The 15134-nt window shown below is 41.0% G+C and overlaps 1 protein-coding gene across 5 annotated transcripts in view; it reads right to left on the reverse strand.

Moving 5' to 3' along the window:
- The window catches only part of TFDP2 (transcription factor Dp-2), a 218285-nt gene that overhangs the window by 139143 nt on the left and 64008 nt on the right, over positions 1-15134 (reverse strand). The window lies entirely within an intron of this gene.

Genomic DNA, 15134 nt, shown 5'->3' on the forward strand with positions numbered 1-15134 from the left:
TATTAATCACTTAATAAGCCCTATGAAATACTATATATAGCCACACTACAGAAGAATGAATTAGTCATATCAACTAGAGGAGTTGGATAAAAAGAAAATATATTGCTTGAAATGGGAAAAATATGATTTGTCTAGATTAAGATAAAAATCAAGGAAATAGTATTACTTAGGAGCTTAATTGAGATCTAAAAGTTTTACTCATGATTTCTTTAAAGCAAGTAGTCCAACACGGCAGCCACGAAGTTTCCATGAGACACACTGAAAGGCACCACCACGGCAGCCCTGAATTACTGTTCTTGCTCAGAGCCAACGGTGTTTATCAACCCTCGGACACGTGGTAGATGAAATACAGTCCATCATCACCGCCATCCAGAGGTGAGGCAGGCAGGCTGGCCTGACGTCCGACTGCTGGGCTCATATTCGGGTTAAGCAGGCACACCAAGGTCAGGTCCCGTGAGCCTCCACACCCCAGCTTCCTCAGTTGTAAGCTGGAGGGTGAGGGCAGTCCCTACCAATTCAGATTCTTATGAGCATTTAATGAGATAATTTGTGCAAAGCAAGGAGCACAGTAATTGGCACACAGTGGTCAATCCATGTTAGCCATCATTACTATTATTATAATACCTCAGGGACTACTTATAGTGAATGTGCTTATGAATTCATTTAATATAATGTAAGGTTCTTTGGACTACTTGACATGACAGACCTGAAAATTTGTTATAGAGCCTAGAGGGAAAAAACCCTCTGATTTTTGAAAACATGGCACAAAGTAAGCAAAATAGTTCTACTATTATTATTATTGTTCTAAACATTAAAGATTTGTAATTTTGAAACACAAGTGCTAGCACCAACACACTGAAAGGATTTTAAAGTTCGCAAAGTTTAGAACTTTGTGCCCTTGTCTTATTTTTACAACTACCCACTGTTTTAAAATCGCATGTTCTTCACAGAAGCGCATCTGCCCCTTTACAGTTCATAAGGTGGCAGCGGATTAGTGCAGAGGGTCGTGGGGATGCAAGCAGGGCAGGCAGCGCAGGACTCACTCCTCCACGAAACAACAATTAAACAGGCAGGGCACATCCGAAAGAACTATCTCAAACTCCGGGGTCCAGTCGAGCAGCGCACAACAGGCGGGAGAGGCGGGAAGAGACTGGTGGTCACGGCAAAGACGAGTCACCAGCCTCTCCCCACGGCGTCCAACGAGCTCCCAGACACAGCAAACCTTCCCAAGACCAGGGTGGGCGCAGCCAGACAGGGGGACAGATGACCAGTGACGGTAGATGGCTGCTGGCCAGAGCAAGCCGCTGCTCCTGCCCCGCCTAGACAGAGGTGTCCAGGGGACTCCTCCGGGCCGGGCGGCTCCTTGGGGGCGGGGGGCTCCTCGGGGGCCGGGGGACTCCTCGGGGCCGGGGGACTCCTCGGGGGCCGGGGGACTCCTTAGGGCCGGGGGACTCCTCGGGGCCAGGGGACTCCTCGGGGCAGGGGGGCGGGGGCTCGGCACCTCCTACTTGGGGGCCTGGGGGCTCAGCGCCTCCTCCTCGGGGGCGGGGGGACTCAGCGGCGCCTCCTCCCAGGACAAACACTGTACTCGCTGCCCAGCTACACCATCCTGGCCAAAAGGGGGGAAAGAGATGTAACAAAATAGGGTATCAGAGAGTTCAAATAGAGTCAAGAGGCTGCCCTGGAGGCTGCTCTCATGCAAGCTTCAGCTGGACACTGCTAATCACCATGGTCTGCCAAACCCCAGCCAACACCATTCCTGTTAACCCTAAAGAACACCCGGGCACTATCTGAGATCCTACAAAGGTTCCGGGCACTAAGATTACATTCCAGAAACCTACAACCTCCATATGGGTTCTGAAACTCAGAGGGCTCAGTCTCTCCAGAACATTAACCAGCTCAATTGGACAGCCCCTTCCAACATGAAACAGTTAGAATGGGCAGAGCCCAAACTCCTCCAAACAAAATCCTAACAGAGAAGTTAGGATTTAACAAATAAGTATGACTAATGAACCTTCATATTGACATTTCTTTTTAGCCTCCAATGTCTTGGAGCAACTAGAAGGAAAAACCTGAAATTGTGGAACTGTAAACCATACCAAACTCTGAAACTGTTCTGTAACTACTACACTATATACTGCAAAATGTACTGCTTTTTTGTACATATGCTATATTTCACAGTAAAAGATGTTTAAAAAGTAAAAGCCAACAACTTTGGGAGGTTGGGAAAGAAACTCTGGGCACCCTTCCCGCACCCCCCGCGCAGTGTGCAGGCGTCTGTGGACCTCTGTGGGCCCCTGGCCTGGCTGTGGCTGGGAAAGATGGGGGGCCCTTGGGAAAATGCTCCCCAGTGTGCCCCTCCCAGATCTGCCCACCAGGGAAAGGTAGCTTGAGACAAAAAAAGCAGTCTAAGAAACTACTGCGGCAGAGGACAGCGAGCTTTATACAGCCAGGACAGGGAAGGTCTGTCCTGTGGTACACAAGGAGGACACCAAACTCCTGTCAACAGTGGCCCCAAAGGAAACACTGACTGCAAGCACAGGATGAGGGCTGGTCCAGAAAAGACAGGGCCCTCCCATACCATGCACATGCCCTGGGCAGGCCCCACACCCACATCTGCCTTAGGCCGGCCCCCTGCATGCAGTATTTGCTGTGGGCAGGCCTTCCTGCTGGAGGACGGACTTTCAGAACCCCTCTGTCATATCACCAGTTGGTTACAAAACCAAGAAACAGACATCTCAGGGAACAAATCCCAGAGTTAACTTTTTTTTTTGCATGGGCAGGCTCTGGGACAGAGTTAACATTTTAAAATATTGAAATGTACAGTATGCAACATAAGATTACAAGACAAAGAAACAGGAAATGATGACCCATCCAAAGGAAAAGGATAAAAATCATAAAACACCAAGGAAGAGGACCAGGCTGTGGACATACTAAAGAAAGACTTTTAAAAAATGACCTTAAACATGCTCAAGGAGATGAAGGAAAACACAGAGAAAAAACTAAAGGATACCAGGAAAATAATGAATTAGCAATATAAGAATCTTATTAAAGAGAAATTTTAAAAAGGAATCAAATTTTTTAAAAAAAGAATCAAATAGAACTAAAGTTGAAGCAACAGTAACTGAAATGAAAAATTCCAGGGAAGGTTTCACAGCAGAATGGAGCTGGCAGAAGAAAGAATCAGTGAACTGGAAGAAAAGACACCTGAAATGAGGCTAATGAGCAGAAAGAAAAAAAGAATTATATAAAGCAAAAATAGTTAAGAGACTTGTGTGACACCATCAAGCCTTCCGATATATAGGAGTCACAGAAGAAGACAGAAGGGGACAGAAGGAATATTCAAAGAAATGATGACAGAGAACTGCCCAAACATACCAAAAGATGCAAATATGCAATCAATACAAAGCTATGAGAACACCAAACAGAATAAATATGAAGGAAAAAAAAAACATCATATCTTAATCAAACTGTTGAACTCAAAAGACAAGGTGAGAGCTCTCATGGCTGTAAGAGAAAAGCAACATTTTATGTAGAAGGGAGTCCCAATTATATTTGCGTGCCAATTTCTCATCAGAAATCATGGAGGCAAGCAGGCAATGGGTTATACTCAAAGTGCTGAAAGAAAACAACTGCCAACAAGGATTTTTATCTGGTAAGATTTCCTTTCAAAAATTAGGGAGAGATTAAGATATTCCCAGATAAACAAAACCTAAGCGTTAATCACCACTAAACTTGCCCTACATGCAATGCTAATGGGAGGGCTTCCAAATAAAAGGAAGGAACACCAGTTTGCTGTTCAAAGTGGCATAATGAGAAAAGACCTCTGGTAAAAATAATACCAGTACTTTTGCACTATATTTGGGAGTATGTAGCCCACTGCTATACTTTCTATAGATGCTAAAATGGAAGTACATAAAAAGTAATAATAAATGTATGGTTTGAGACATACAATGAGTTCGGAACATTCAATGGGACATACAATGTTTTGTAATGAGTACAAAAAAGGTGGGGGGATGGAAGAGTATAGGAAAAGGGTACGTGGATGCTACTGAAGTCAAGTTGGTACCAAACTAAATAGGACTGTTAAATATTTAGGATGTTAAATTTTAACCACAAGTATAATTATAAAAAATATATCCAGATAGAAAAGAAAAGGTACTCAATATGGTATAACACAAAAAAATCAAATAATTTTAAAAGTAGGCATTAATGGAAGAACTGAAGGACAGAAAAACATAAGTCATACAGAGACTAAATAGCAAAATGGCAGAATTCCTGCATTATCATTAGTTACTTTAAATGTAAATGGATTAAACTATCCAGCCAAAAGACAGACACTGGCAGAAGAGAAAAAAAAAGCATGACCCAACTCTATGCTGTCTACAAGAGACTTACATTAAAATCAAGGACATAGGGACGGTGAAAATGAAAGGATGGAAAAAATATATAACACGCAAGTAATAACCAAAAGAGAGCAGGGGTAGCTATACTAACATCAAATAAAATAGACTTTAAGTACAAAGCAGTTATGAGGGACTGAGATGGTTATCATAAACAGAGAAAGAGGCCAATTCAGTAAGGAAATGTAACAATTATAAATATATGTCCCTACAGCAGAGTCCCAAAACATAAGAAATAAAGGCTGACAGACTTGATTTCTGTCTGGCATGTAGGAGACATGCCTGGCTCCTCATTGCAGCTCGCTGCCTAGGGACCTCCCTGAATCTCCAGGTGAAGGTTTCAAGTCCTCACCACACCATCTCAAGTGGGACATACCACAGAAACTATGATGCTTACATTTCACAGATTTGCCGGAGGTAAAGGCTACTTAACAAAGGAGAACCTGGGAGTACTCATGGAAAAGGAATTCCCCAGAATTTTGGAAAATCAAAAAGACCCTCTGGCTGTGGACAAAATAATGAAGGATCTGGACCAGTGTGGAGATGGCAAAGTGGGCTTCAGAGCTTCTTTCCACAAACTGCTGGGCTCACTGGGGCATGCAGCGACTATTTTGTAGTACACGTGGAAGAGAAGGGAAGAAGTAGGCAGAATTGAGGAATTAATTCCCTGCACTGTTGTAAGAATTATTCCAACAGTCACTTAGGGAATCTGCCCCACTGCTTCCCTCTGTATAAGGATTTCAACAGATTGGGTCCTTAGAAAATGTACAAATAAAATCCAACTCCTACTTGACAAGTAGTGGAAGAAAAGTCAAATAAATGCCAGATAAACTTCTAATTTTTATATTGTTTGCATCCTCTTGCCCCCAATAAACCAAAATCTTAAAAAAAATAGTAGGAGATTTTAATACACCACTTTCAATAATGGATACAACATTTAGACAGAAAGTCAATAATTAAATACAAGACTTGAAAGATACTCTAAACCAATTAGACCTAGCAGACATGATAGAATATGCCACCCAGCAATAGCAGAATACATATCTTTCCTAAGTGTGCATTATTACTCTTCAGTACAGATCAGATTTTAGGTCAAAAAACAAGTCTCAATAAATTAAAAAATATTGAAATCATACAATATATCATTTCCAACCAAAATGCAATGAAGCTAGACATGAATAAAAGAAGGAAAAATGGAAAATTCACAAATTTGTAGAAATTAAACAGCACACTCTTAGACAATCAGTGAGTTAAAGAGGATATCACAAGGGAAATAAGGAAATTTCTTGAGGTAAATGAAAATGGAAATACAATGCACTCAATTTATGGGATGCAGCAAAGGCAATGCTGAGGGGGAGATTTATAATTCTCAATGCTTACATTAAAAAGAACAAAGATTTCAAATCAGAGACCTAATCTCAAAGCTGGAAGAACTAAAAAGGGAAAAATCAAACTAAACCCAAAGTAAGCAGAAGGAATGAAATAATAAAGATTAGAGAAAAGATAAATGAAATACAGATAAAATAAATTGAAAACTATACAGAGAATCAACAAAAGCAAATTTGGTTGTTTGAAAAGATCAATAAAATGGACAAAACTTTAGCTGGAATGATGAAGAAGAAAAGACAGAGGCCGGGACTTCCAGAAAGATGGCAGAAGAGAGTAGCTCCAGATTAGCTCTGTTCCACAGTTAGAGAAGGGACAGGAGAGTGACCGAGGTGGTGATTCGGGAGTGCGGCTGACCTGGGAGAGCTTCTGCACACATGGGGCAGCCCTGGTTGCAGAGGCCGAGGAGCTGAGAGGCAGCAAGCTGGAGCCTAGTGCAGAGGCACAGAGCCCACAGGAGTGCACAGACGGGAACATGGGGCTAGGAAATAAGCCAGGCCGCGTGACTCACCTCACACCCGAACCCGTCACCAGCTCCCATTCCCCGCACTCCAGGCGCCCCCACCCCACCAGGCCCCAGTGCAGGTATCTGACCCCCGCCCCCACCCCAAGTGCAGCCCAACCCACCTCTCCTGCACCCCTCCCGAGCACTGCCTCCCTTCCCTGTCCCCTGCAGGCTGTTGCCAAGTGCAAAAAAGGCTGCCGTTACTGAACTCCATATCCAGGCTACCCCCGACCCCAGGCCACAGTGTCTCACAGCCTCACCCCACCCTCCCTGAGCTCAGCACATCCATTTATGGCCCTCCCAGGCCCACGCATGTGCACAGGCCCCCAATCACGTCATTCAGCTCTGGGAACTGCACTTTATAGTGGTCCTAGAACCGTGCATGTGCACAGCCCTCAGCCTCACTTCCCAGCTCTGAGAAAGTGCCAACCTGTTCAGCTGGGTCACGTCTGCCTACAATTCAAGAAAGCTTAAAACCGACCTGCTGCCACAGCTCTACGCATGGGCACAAAGGGCCCCATGCCTTGGACCAGCACTCACCAGGACACCAGGCACCCACACAGCTACATCCTTCCTGGCCACTGGGCGCCCACTTTCACAAGCATCAGCGTAACATCCCCAGCCTGCGCCCCATACCTGCCCTGTAACCATTCAATACGCTGAGTGCCCCTTCCCTGCAGTACAACCATCCTGCAAACACAAGGCTTTAGCCTACTGAAAGAAATCAACTCCCAAAGTAAATCAATCAAGATATTTACATGCCTCGAAGACAGCAGAAGATCACTAAACATATCACAATATAGACAGATAGAGCCCTGCCTAATGACCAAATTAAAACACCAGAGGAGACAAAGACGTTGGAACAATTAATGAAAGATATTCATACAACTCTACTTAATAAAATAAGTGGGATAGCAAATGACATAAAGGAGATCAAGAAGACAGTAGTAGAAGAGCATAAAGAGAAATTTAAAAGAATGAATAGAAAAAGAGTGGAAATCACAGAGATTAAAGACTCTGTCAACCAAATAAAAACATACTAGAGGCACACAACACCAGATTTGAAGAGACAGAAGAAAGAATAAGTGATATAGAGGACAGGATAATTGACTTCAAAGACTCAAGATAGCAAATGGCAAAAAAGATGGAAAAAACTGAATTGGAACTCAGGGAAATGACTAACAAAACAAAGCACACAGATATAGGAATCACTGGTGTCCCAGAAGGAGAAGAGAGGAGTAAAGAGCTAGGAAGAGTAGTTGAGGATATAATGGTGGAAAACTTCCGAACCCTCATAAGGGACATAAATATACAAGTCCAAGAAGCCCAAAAAACTCCAAACAATATAAATCAATTAGGCCTTCTCCAAGGAACATACTAATCAATTTATCAAATATTGAAGAGAAATAGAAAATCCTGAAAGTGGCAAGAGAAAAACAATCTATTACATACAAGGGAAACCAAATAAGACTGAGTTCAGGCTACTTAACTAGCACCATGGAGGTGAGAAGACAGTGGTATGATATATTCAAGATCCTGAAAGAGAAAGACTTCCAGCCAAGAATTCTGTACCCAGCCAAACTGTCCTTCAAAACTGAGGGAGAGGCTAAACTTTTCACAGACAAACAAGTCCTGAAAAAATTTGTCAGCAAGAGACTGGCCCTACAAGAAATACTAAAAGGAGTTCTGCTGGCTGAAAAAAAAAGACAAGAGAGGGAGGTCTTGAGGAGGGCAAAGAATTGAAGAGAACCACTAAGGGTAATTTAAAGAATACAAAGAGAAAGAGGGAAAAGAATATATAGATCTGACAAATAAAATAAAAAAGATAAGATGGTGGATTCAAGAAATGCATTTTCAGTAATAATTTTGAATGTTAATGGATTAAATTTACCAATTAAAAAATGCAGAATGGCAGAATGGATTAAGAAACACAACCCAGCTATATGCTGCTTACAAGAGACTCATCTTAGATACAAGGCTACAAATAGATTGAAAGTGAAAGGATGGAAAAAGATTTTCCACACAAGTTGTAACCAAAAGAAAGCAGGAGTAGCTATACTAATATCAGACAAAATAGACTTTAAATGTAAAGACATCATAAGAGACAAAGAAGAACATTATATACTAATGAAAGGGTCAATTCACCAAGAAGATATAAAGATCATAAATGTCTATGCTCCCAATCAAGGAGCCCCAAAGTACATGAGGCAGACACTGGCAAAACTGAAGGGAGCGATACATGTTTCAACAATAATAGTAGGAGACTTCAATACACCAATACACCACTCTCCTCTATAGATAGAACAACCACACAGAAGATCAACAAGGAAATAGAGAAGTTAAATAACTTGATAAATGAATTAGACCTAACAGACATATATAGGTCATTGCACCCCAAAGCACAAGGATGTACATTCTTCTCTAGTGCTCATGGAACATTCTCCAGGATAGATCATATGCTGGGGCACAAAACAGGTCTTTATAAATTTAAAAACACTGAAATTATTCAAAGCACTTTCTCTGATCACAATGGGATGAAGCTGGATCTCAATAACCACCAATGAATGAGAACATGCACAAACATATGGAGATTAAATAACATAATCTTAAACAGCCAGTGGGTCAAAGAAGAAATTGCTAGAGAAATCAGTAGCTATCTGGAGACGAATGAAAATGAGAATACAACATATCAGAATTTACGGGATGCGGAAAAGGCTGTGCTGAGAGGGAAAATTATTGCCCTAAATACCTATATTAAAAAACAAGAAAGAGTAAAACTTAAGGACTAAACAGCACACCTGAAGCAACTTGAAAAAGAACAGCAAACTAACCCCAAGGCAAACAGAAGAAGAGAAATAACAAGGATTAAAGCAGAGATAAATGAATGGGAGAACAAAAGAACAATAGAAAGAATCAATAAAAAAGAAAAGTTCCGGCGGGCCACGGTGGCTCAGCAGGTAAGAATGCTTGCCTGCCATGCCTGAGGACCCGGGTTCAATTCCCGGTGCCTGCCCATGTAAAAAAAAAAAAAAAACAAAAGTTGGTTATTTGAGAAAATCAATAAAATTGATGGGCCACTAACAAGACTGACAAAGAAAAAAGAGAGAGGATGCAATTAAACAAAATCAGAAATGAGAAGGGGTGTATTAGCAAGAGCCTGAAGAAATAAAATAAATTGTAAGAGAATACTATGAACTACACATCAACAAATTAGACAACTTAGATGAAATGGACAAATTCCTGGAGACACACAAACAAGCTACACTTACTCAGGGAGAAACAGATTTCAACAAACCAGTCATAAGTAAAGAGATTCAATCAGTGTGCTGGTTTGAAAGGATGTATGTCCCCTAGAAAAGCCATGTTTTAATCTAAATCCCATTTCGTAAAGGCAGAATAATCCCTATTCAACGCTGTATATTTGAAACTGTAATCAGATCATCTCCCTGGAGATGTGATTTAATCAAGAGTGGTTGTTAAACTGGATTAGGTGATGACATGTCTCCATCCATTTGGGCGGGTCTTGGTAAGTTTCTGGAGTCCTATAAAAGAGGAAACATTTTGGAGAAAGAAAGCAATACAGAGAGAGCAGAGAATGCTGCAGCACCATGAAGCAGAGAGTCCACTAGCCAGCGCTTTGGAGATGAAGAAGGAAAATGCCTCCTGGGAGCTTCATGAAGCAGGAAGCCAGGAGAGAAAGCCAGTAGTTGATGTCATGTTCGCCATGTGCCCTTCCAGCTGAGAGAGAAACTGTGACTGTGTTCACCATGTGCCTTCTCACTTGAAAGAGAGACCCTGAACTTCATCAGCCTTCTTGAACCAAGGTATCTTTCCCTGGATGCCTTTGATTGGACATTTCTATATGCTTGCTTTAATTAGGACATTTTCTCAGCCTTAGAACTGTAAACTAGCAACTTATTAAATTCCCCTTTTTAAAAGCCATTCCATTTCTGGTATATTGCATTCCAGCAGCTAGCAAACTAGAACAATCAATTATCAAAAATCTCCCTACAAAAAAAGCCCAGGGCCAGGTGGCCTCATAGGGGAATTTTATCAAACAGTCCAGAAAGAACTAACAGCAATCTTGCTCAAACTTTTCCAAAAAATTGAGAAAAAGGAGCTCTACCTAACTCATTCTATGAAGCTAATATCATTTTAATACCAAAACTGGGTAAAGATGCTATAAGAAATGCCAATATCCCTAATGAACATAGATGCAAAAATTCTCAATAAAATATTAACAAATTGAATCCAACAGAACATTAAAAGAATTATACACCATGACCAATTTATTCCAGGAATGCAAGGATGGTTCAACAAAAGAAAATCAATTAATGTAATACAGCACATAAACAAATCAAAAGGGAAAAATCACATGATCATCTTGACTGATGCTAAAAAAGCATTCAACAAAATTCAGCATCATTTTCTGATAAAAACTCCAAAAGATATGAATCAAAGGTAACTATCTCAATATGATAAAGGGAATATATGAAAAACCAATAGCCAACATTGTACTCAATGGAGAAAGACTGAAAGCTTTTCCCCTAAGATCAGGTACAAGACAAGGATGCCCACTGTTACCACTATTATTCAACACTGTGCTAGAAGTTCTATCTAGAGCAATTAGGAAGGACAAAGAAATTAAAGGCATCAAAATTGGAAAGGATACCTAAAGTTGACTTCCTGGAAGATGGCGGCTTAGTAAGACGCGCGGATCTTAGTTTCTTCTCCAGGACACCTACTAGGGGAGTAGAAACGATACAGAAAGCGCCCAAAGCCACAACAGAGATAAAAAAGACAGCGTACCCCATCCTGGAACGGCTGGCTGGCTGAGAGAAGCAGCTCGGGTGAGATCGCCGAGGCGCGCGGGCCTTACCGGGCGGGGTGGCAAGCGGCCGGAGTTACTCCCTTCCCCCTTCCCGGGCCGGCTGGGAGAATTGGAGAGGCGGTCCCCTGAAACAAAGACGGCTGGCGCCCACACCACGCGCAGCCCCCGGACCAACTGAGAGAATTGGATCGGAAACCCCCAGGCCGCGGAGAACGGTGACGGGTGGGGGAGGCCCCTTCCAAACCCGTCACTCCCGGGGAACGTGTACTCTCTCGGGCGGGCCGCTGCCGCTGGCGCCCTCCCGCCACGCTTGTTGCCCAGGGCCGACTAGGAAATTCGGACGGGCTCTTTCCCTGGCTGCGGCGACCAGCAACCCTCCCTGCGTTCGGACCCCGGGCCGGCTCAAGCCGTTCCGGCTAGCGAACCCCCAGGATGGCGAGAGTTTTCCAAAGTTTAAGGTCCCACAGCACCTTTTACTGGTGGGACCCGCAGACAAACGGGTGCCACGAGCGCCACCTACTGGGCAGGATAAGAAAAACAGAACCCAGAGATTTCACAGAAAAATATTACAACCTTGCTGGGTCCAACACCAAGAGAAATCTGAATAAATGCCCAGACGCCAGCAGCAGAAGATAACTGTCCACGCTCAAAAGATTGAGAATATGGCTCAGTCAAAGGAACAAACCAATAGCTCAAATGAGACACAAGAGCTGAGACAACTAATGCTGAATATACGAACAGAAATGGAAAACCTCTTCAAAAATGAAATCGATAAATTGAGGGAGGACATGAAGAGGACATGGGCTGAACATAAAGAAGAAATAGAAAAACTGAAAAAACAAATCGCAGAACTTATGGAAGTGAAGGATAAAGTAGCAAACATAGAAAAAATAATGGATAGCTACAATGATAGATTTAAAGAGACAGAAGATAGAATTAGTGAACTGGAGGATGGAACATCTGAATTCCAAAAAGAAACAGAAACTATAGGGAAAAGAATGGAAAAATTTGAACAGGGTATCAGGGAACTCAAGGACAATATGAACCGCACAAATATACGTGTTGTGGGTGTCCCAGAAGGAGAAGAGAAGGGAAAAGGAGGAGAAAAACTAATGGAAGAAATTATCACTGAAAATTTCCCAACTCTTATGAAAGACCTAAAATTACAGATCCAAGAAGTGCAGCGCACCCCAAAGAGATTAGACCCAAATAGGCGTTCTCCAAGACACTTACTAGTTAGAATGTCAGAGGTCAAAGAGAAAGAGAAGATCTTGAAAGCAGCAAGAGAAAAACAATCCATTACATACAAGGGAAACCCAATAAGATTTTGTGTAGATTTCTCAGCAGAAACCATGGAAGCTAGAAGACAGTGGGATGATATATTTAAAATACTAAAAGAGAAAAACTGCCAACCAAGACTCCTATATCCAGCAAAATTATCCTTCAAAAATGAGGGAGAAATGAAAACATTCTCAGACAAAAAGTCACTGAAAGAATTTGTGACCAAGAGACCAGCTCTGCAAGAAATACTAAAGGGAGCACTAGAGTCAGATACAAAAAGACAGAAGAGAGAGATATGGAAAAGAGTGTAGAAAGAAGGAAAATCAGATATGATATATATAATACAAAAGGCAAAATGTTAGAGGAAAATATTATCCAAACAGTAATAACACTAAATGTCAATGGACTGAATTCCCCAATCAAAAGACATAGATTGGCAGAATGGATTAAAAAACAGGATCCTTCTATATGCTGTCTACAGGAAACACATCTTAGACCCAAAGATAAACATAGGTTGAAAGTGAAAGGTTGGGAAAAGATATTTCATGCAAATAACAACCAGAAAAGAGCAGGAGTGGCTATACTAATATCCAACAAATTAGACTTCAAATGTAAAAGAGTTAAAAGAGACAAAGAAGGACACTATATACTAATAAAAGGAACAATTAAACAAGAAGACATAACAATCATAAATATTTACGCACCGAATCAGAATGCCCCAAAATACGTGAGGAATATACTGCAAACATTGAAAAGGGAAATAGACTCATATACCATAATAGTTGGAGACTTCAACTCACCACTCTCATCAAGGGACAGAACATCTAGACAGAGGATCAACAAAGAAATAGAGAATCTGAATATTACTATAAATGAACTAGACTTAATAGACATTTATAGGACATTACATCCCACAACAGCAGGATACACCTTTTTCTCAAGTGCTCATGGATCATTCTCAAAGATAGACCATATGCTGGGTCACAAAGCAAGTCTTAACAAATTTAAAAAGATTGAAATCTTACACAACACTTTCTCGGACCATAAAGGAATGATGTTGGAAATCAATAATAGGCAGAGTGCCAGAAAATTCACAAATACGTGGAGGCTCAACAACACACTCCTAAACAACGACTGGGTCAAAGAAGAAATTGCAAGGGAAATTAGCAAATACCTCGAGGCGAATGAAAATGAAAACACAACATATCAAAACTTATGGGACGCAGCAAAGGCAGTGCTAAGAGGGAAATTTATTGCTCTAAATGCCTATATCAGAAAAGAAGAAAAGGCAAAAATTCAGGAATTAACTATCCATTTGGAAGAACTGGAGAAAGAACAGCAAGCTAACCCCAAAGCAAGCAAAAGGAAAGAAATAACAAAGATTAGAGCACAAATAAATGAAATTGAAAACATGAAAACAATAGAGAAAATCAATAAGGCCAGAAGTTGGTTCTATGAGAAAATCAATAAGATTGATGGGCCCTTAGCAAGATTGACAAAAAGAAGAAGAGAGAGGATGCAAATAAATAAGATCAGAAATGGAAGAGGAGACATAACTACTGACCTCACAGAAATAAAGGAGGTAATAACAGGATACTATGAACAACTTTATGCTAATAAATACAACAATTTAGAGGAAATGGACGGGTTCCTGGAAAGACATGAACAACCAACTTTGACTCAAGAAGACATAGATGACCTCAACAAACCAATCACAAGTAAAGAAATTGAATTAGTCATTCAAAAGCTTCCTAAAAAGAAAAGTCCAGGACCAGATGGCTTCACATGTGAATTCTACCAAACGTTCCAGAAAGAATTAGTACCAATTCTCTTCAAACTCTTCAAAAAAATCGAAGTGGAGGGAAAACTACCTAATTCATTCTATGAAGCCAACATCACCCTCATACCAAAACCAGGCAAAGATATTACAAAAAAAGAAAACTACAGACCAATCTCTCTAATGAATACAGATGCAAAAATCCTCAATAAAATTCTAGCAAATCGTATCCAACAGCACATTAAAAGAATTATACATCATGACCAAGTAGGATTCATCCCAGGTATGCAAGGATGGTTCAACATAAGAAAATCAATTAATGTAATACACCATATCAACAAATCAAAGCAGAAAAATCACATGATCATCTCAATTGATGCAGAGAAGGCATTCGACAAGATTCAACATCCTTTCCTGTTGAAAACACTTCAAAAGATAGGAATACAAGGGAACTTCCTTAAAATGATAGAGGGAATATATGAAAAACCCACAGCTAATATCATCCTCAATGGGGAAAAATTGAAAACTTTCCCCCTAAGATCAGGAACAAGACAAGGATGTCCACTATCACCACTATTATTCAACATTGTGTTGGAGGTTCTAGCCAGAGCAATTAGACAAGAAAAAGAAATACAAGGCATCAAAATTGGAAAGGAAGAAGTAAAACTATCACTGTTTGCAGACGATATGATACTATACGTCGAAAACCCGGAAAAATCCACAACAAAACTACTAGAGCTAATAAATGAGTACAGCAAAGTAGCAGGTTACAAGATCAACATTCAAAAATCTGTAGCATTTCTATACACTAGTAATGAACAAGCTGAGGGGGAAATCAAGAAACGAATCCCATTTACAATTGCAACTAAAAGAATAAAATACCTAGGAATAAATTTAACTAAAGAGACAAAAAACCTATATAAAGAAAACTACAAAAAACTGCTAAAAGAA

The sequence above is a fragment of the Tamandua tetradactyla genome, chromosome 15, assembly GCF_023851605.1.
Source record: "Tamandua tetradactyla isolate mTamTet1 chromosome 15, mTamTet1.pri, whole genome shotgun sequence".
Classification (NCBI taxonomy): Eukaryota; Metazoa; Chordata; class Mammalia; order Pilosa; family Myrmecophagidae; genus Tamandua; species Tamandua tetradactyla.